Source organism: Macrobrachium nipponense, chromosome 37, assembly GCF_015104395.2.
Source record: "Macrobrachium nipponense isolate FS-2020 chromosome 37, ASM1510439v2, whole genome shotgun sequence".
Lineage (NCBI taxonomy): Eukaryota > Metazoa > Arthropoda > Malacostraca > Decapoda > Palaemonidae > Macrobrachium > Macrobrachium nipponense.
Window position 1 is genome coordinate 55,946,292 of NC_061097.1, and position 5,000 is coordinate 55,951,291.

At 34.9% G+C, this 5,000-nt stretch overlaps 1 long non-coding RNA gene across 1 annotated transcript in view; it reads right to left on the reverse strand.

Annotated features, from left to right (window-relative positions):
- LOC135208995 (uncharacterized) overlaps positions 1–5,000 on the reverse strand; it is a 355,274-nt gene that overhangs the window by 301,377 nt on the left and 48,897 nt on the right. Inside the window, exon 2 of the long non-coding RNA XR_010313276.1 lies at positions 2,347–2,435. This is a non-coding gene — a long non-coding RNA (uncharacterized LOC135208995). The remainder of the gene's footprint in view (positions 1–2,346; positions 2,436–5,000) is intronic.

Genomic DNA, 5,000 nt, shown 5'->3' on the forward strand with positions numbered 1-5,000 from the left:
AATGTTGAATAAAAATAATGGCAGAATTCAGCAAATTAATCTTATACATTATCTTTTCTATTTTTCTTATTACTCGCTTTTCTGGCTCAGTGATACTTCTTAATAATTGGCCAATATTCATATTGGGAAAAATCTGAATAATGCTGAAAGTGGAAATTTTATTTAGAACAGGATTTTTATTAGTTAATACTGGTACTATCAGAATACTGGTGTATGGAAAGGCGTTCCTCAGGTCCAGGTCAATCAGGGGTCGTCGTCGGACCCTGCTTGACATAAGCCACAAAAGCGAGTATTAAGAAAAATAGAAAAGATAATATCTAAGATTAATTTGCTTTATTCGGCCATTTTACTCAACAGAATTTGTTTAAAATAATAATAATAATAATAAAAATTTCTCCAGCAGTATGCCTCTAGGAATTTCAATTCCAAATTCAGCCACACTAACACCTTTACCCCTAGATCTTCATGATAAAATCTCTATAAACGTTATCCTAATGACTGACTAACTGATTATGACTACTAAAACTGCTGTCACCCGTTATCCTAATTAATGGCATCAATTCGTTTCTTTACATAAGATAATGACATTATAAAGATTTTCAAAAGAGCCTAATCACTATAAAAAGACAATGACACTAGTCTAAAATTGATTGCGCAAAAAGGAAAAATTCAATAGATTAAAGCAAATGACAAAACGGATATCTTCGTACAAAAAAAAAAAAATGGGGGGGGGGGACTCCCAGATTTAAAAAATCCAAAAATTCTTCCTTACCTTGAACAGTTTTCCTAAGCTTGAAGAAACGTATGCATATAAACAGAAAATTACTAATTAAAGAGAATATTTGAAAACATGACGAGACTTCCTTACGTTGTACAGTTTTTCCTCAGCTTAAAAAAACATATGCATCGAAACTAAGATAATTACTAATGAAAACAAATAATATATAAAAACATGACCTAATTCAAGACGTGAACAGAATCAAAAGCTCTGCTTTAACCGAGAGCAAAACGTTGGTTGGTTAAAAAAAATAAATTTAAAAATTAAAATAATGGATTAAACTGAATCGAAAGTTTTCCTATTTCCAACAATATCCTGCTTTAAATTACTGCAAACCTTAGGGGGCGGGGAATGCCGAACACGAGATGCAAAGAGAACCGAAATCTTTTATTCATCTTGAGCAGAATAAGGATGGCTTTTAAAAAAGTATTAAAACCCTACTAAGGTAGGAACACAAATCTTGAAGATTTAAAAAAAAAAAAAAAAAAAAAAAAAAAAAAAAAAAAAAAAAAAAAAAAAAAAAAAAAAAAAAAAAAAACAGTAAACAACGCACTTCGAGCAAACGGATTTAAAATATGGAAAACAAATTTTGTTTTGTTTTGTTACATCTTAAATGGACTTTGTTGCCTTGACATATTAAACCACGCAATGAAAAAAAGGCCTCAAGATATCAGTTGAATCGAAAGACTTAGGTTATACTCAAACATGACTCAAATAAGACAAAGTCCTAAAGATAAACAACTTTCTGGAAAAACAAAACAACGTCCTAAAAAACAAAACGTCCTAAAAACAAAACCTCCTGAAAACAAAAACAAAAAAACTCCTAAAAACAAAGAAACGTCCTAAAAACAAAACAACGCCCTATAAACAAAGCAACGTTCTAAAAAACAAAACGTCCTAAAAATCAAAACAACGTCCTAAGAAACAAAACGTCCTAAAAAAACAACAAACCTCCTAAAAAACAAAATGTCCTAAAAAACAAAACGCCATAAAAAACCAAACACCCTAAACAACAAAAAGCCCTATAAACTAAAGGTCCTAAAAAACAAAGCAGAGTCCTAAAAATAAAACAACTCTCTAAAAAGCAAAGCAACTTCCTAAGCACAAAAGAACTTCCTAAAAATCAAAACAATGTCCTAAAAAACAAAACCTCCTAAATACAAAACGACCTTAAAAACAAAACAACGTCCTAAGAAACAAAACCCCCCAAAAAAACTCCTAAAAAACAAAACGTCCTAAAAAACAAAAAACCTCCTAAAAACAAAACAACTTCCTAAAAATAAAAATAAAAAGTCCAAAAAACAAAAGTCCTAAAAAAAAGCAACGCCTTAAAATAACCAGAAAAAAAAGTCATAAAAAGCAAAACCTCCTAAAAAACAACGAACTCATAAAAAACAAACCATCCTAAAAAACAACAGAAGTCCTAAAAAACAAAAAACCTCCTAAAAAATAAGTTCTAAATAGACAAAACAACTTCCTAAAAGCAATAGCTAGGACCTACAGAGCAAATGAATCCAGCAGCACCAAGACAAAGAGACGAGAGGAAGAGAACGAACCTTTTCATTTACCTTGAACAGCAGAAACTGGTCGCCATGGCTGGAATCGCTTCCCTTATCAACGAGGTACTAGTCACGACTGGCCTCAGAGTAGCCATTACCTGGAAGAATAATTGAAATAATAATTTGGCTGAATAAAAAAAAGGCAATTAGTTGTTTGATAAAAAACAATGATTGTTATCAAATCCTGGGTTCATTATTTGACAGGTACAAGATCGAAGTAAGATAACCTGCTGTTGTAAGAAGCAACGGTTTACAATAAGAAATTATCATTATCAATTATTATTTCTATAGATGAAACCTATTCACATGGAACAAGCACTCCAAAGGGGCAATTGCCTTAGAATTCAAACTTCCAAAGAATGCTGGTTTCAACCTCCCACTGCAGACCCCACACTGCAGCAGTAACTGATCATGATACAAAGCTAGAGATTTATGATTGCCCTGAGGGGCATACCATGACACTAACCACTATACCAGTGGATCAGTAATAAACACTACTCTCCTTCCTTTCTTTTAGGAGTTTCTTCAGGCCTGGGCTAGATGAGAACATTGCCCGTCTACTTTGACCATATACGCAAAAAAACAAGGAGTGATCCGACCTCCAGCTTGCTCGAATGGCATGCTAAAATCTATGGTCAAATGGCGCATTGTTTAACCAACGAAAACTAAAATAAATACGTTATAGTATATTAGAAATAGTTGTTTTATACTGTTTAACATGCACATTATTTTTTACATTTTCATTCTAATAAATAAATCATAAATATCCTATCCTAAAATTCCTGTATCTTTAACTCAACGCGAAACACTTTTTCAGACCTCTTTAGGCACTTCCATACACCTTTCCTACCCCCCCCCAACAATAACAACAACAACAAAAAAGTAGAATCTAGGCTTACTCCCCGAGAAAGCAAAAATTGAAGTTTGAGTTGATTTAATATACAAGCCAGATGTTATATTGCGTTACAGCGATTTTAAAGGCAAACACAGGAAGCAGGTAAGTTGTTAAATGAAGGTGACCTCGTACTAGCAGGATAACCTTTTGCGCACATAGTTCCTGGGTAAATCTTACTATAATGGGCGTAATGTCTGTCCGTCCGTCTGTCATTCAATCATGGCCAAACGTCTGGTCCGATGGGCGTGTAACTTGGCAGGGTTATAGTGGCGACCCTTAAGATGGTTTATAATTGGGTTTTATCCTACCACACTCCACCCTCCGAAGGGGGTAGGGGTGAGAAGGGATTCCCTGAAACGGAGCTGGTTATGCCCATGAAACGAGGCTGGTTGTGCCTGTAGACTTAGTTACCTACCGAATTTTCATACATAATTTCTGTATATATATGTTTGCTAGTAATGGTATACATTCCTGTCACAAAAGTGAAGTTATAACTGGATAAGATATATTACAACTCACCAAATAGAGCAATAAGTGTCCCCAAACCTCCACCAAGGCTGAGCAATGGTGACTGAAGGAATGCATCCTAACCTAACCTAACTCATCTATGTGCCTCCCATCAGGGACATTCAAATGCTGATGTAGGTCAGGGATGTTTTCGGTATCCTGCGCTATTATGAGCCATGACAGAAGTCTTGCGTTAATCCCAAAGGTTCCTTCTCCACCCAATAATGACTTTCCAGTGTCTACAAAAATCTGATCAGGTGTTGCCACTCACAAGGACAACAACCTCTGGTCACCGTTCCACTGAAATTCTCCACATAAACCTTTGCGTTACCCTGCTAACGAAGACATATAAACAAACCAGTCAATGTGTTTATAAAGCATTGCAATGTAATGAAAGCATTAACATACCAACTCAGTCATAAAGCCATTACTGGAAAAAAAATCTTTATATAAATGTATGAAATTTAAGCCACAAGGTCCCCCCCACCAATAATATTAAGATGCCTTTCACTAATCAAAATACTTACAATGGAAGTATATTCAAGGAACAAGGAAACTAACTTCAAAAGAACATTCATGAAGCAAACAGATATAACCGGGTAGTCTTTGCTTACTCGGAGAGAAAGCCTACAAAATACTTTGTTGTTGTTCTTGCTGTAGTTGTTCTTGATGGGGGTGGAGGTAGGAAAGCCCTATTGAAAAACCTATAAAGGTCTGAAAAAGGTGTTTTGTGTCGAGTTAAAGATACAGGAATTTTAGGATAGGATATTTATGATTTATTTATTAGAATGAAAAGGTAAAAAATAAATAATGTGCTTGTTGAACAGTACAGAAAAATTATTTCTAATAAACTGTAGCGTACTTTAATTTTCGTTGGTGGAATAACGCTCTATTTGACCGTAGATTTTAGCACGCGCCCCGAGTAAGCTGGAAGCCAGATCACGCCTTGCTTAAGGCAATAAAAATGTAACGAAAGCTTCTCCAGGTGTACTGAGATCTTTATACGAGCCAGGCCAAGCGAATTAAGAGAATGATCGGAACATTCCTCAGGTGCGCGGAGGTAGATGAGACGTGGAAAGGGATGATGGTAGAATAATACCTGCCAGGTTAATTACTGATTAACATGTTAAGAAAGCTGGGAAGGATGTTGAGTAATATGAGGGAACGCACTAAATAACGCTAACAACAAAAACAACACATAGACAAGATTCTAAAAAAAATGAACATGACAAAAGAGAAAAACCCTAGACGCTGACAGAAA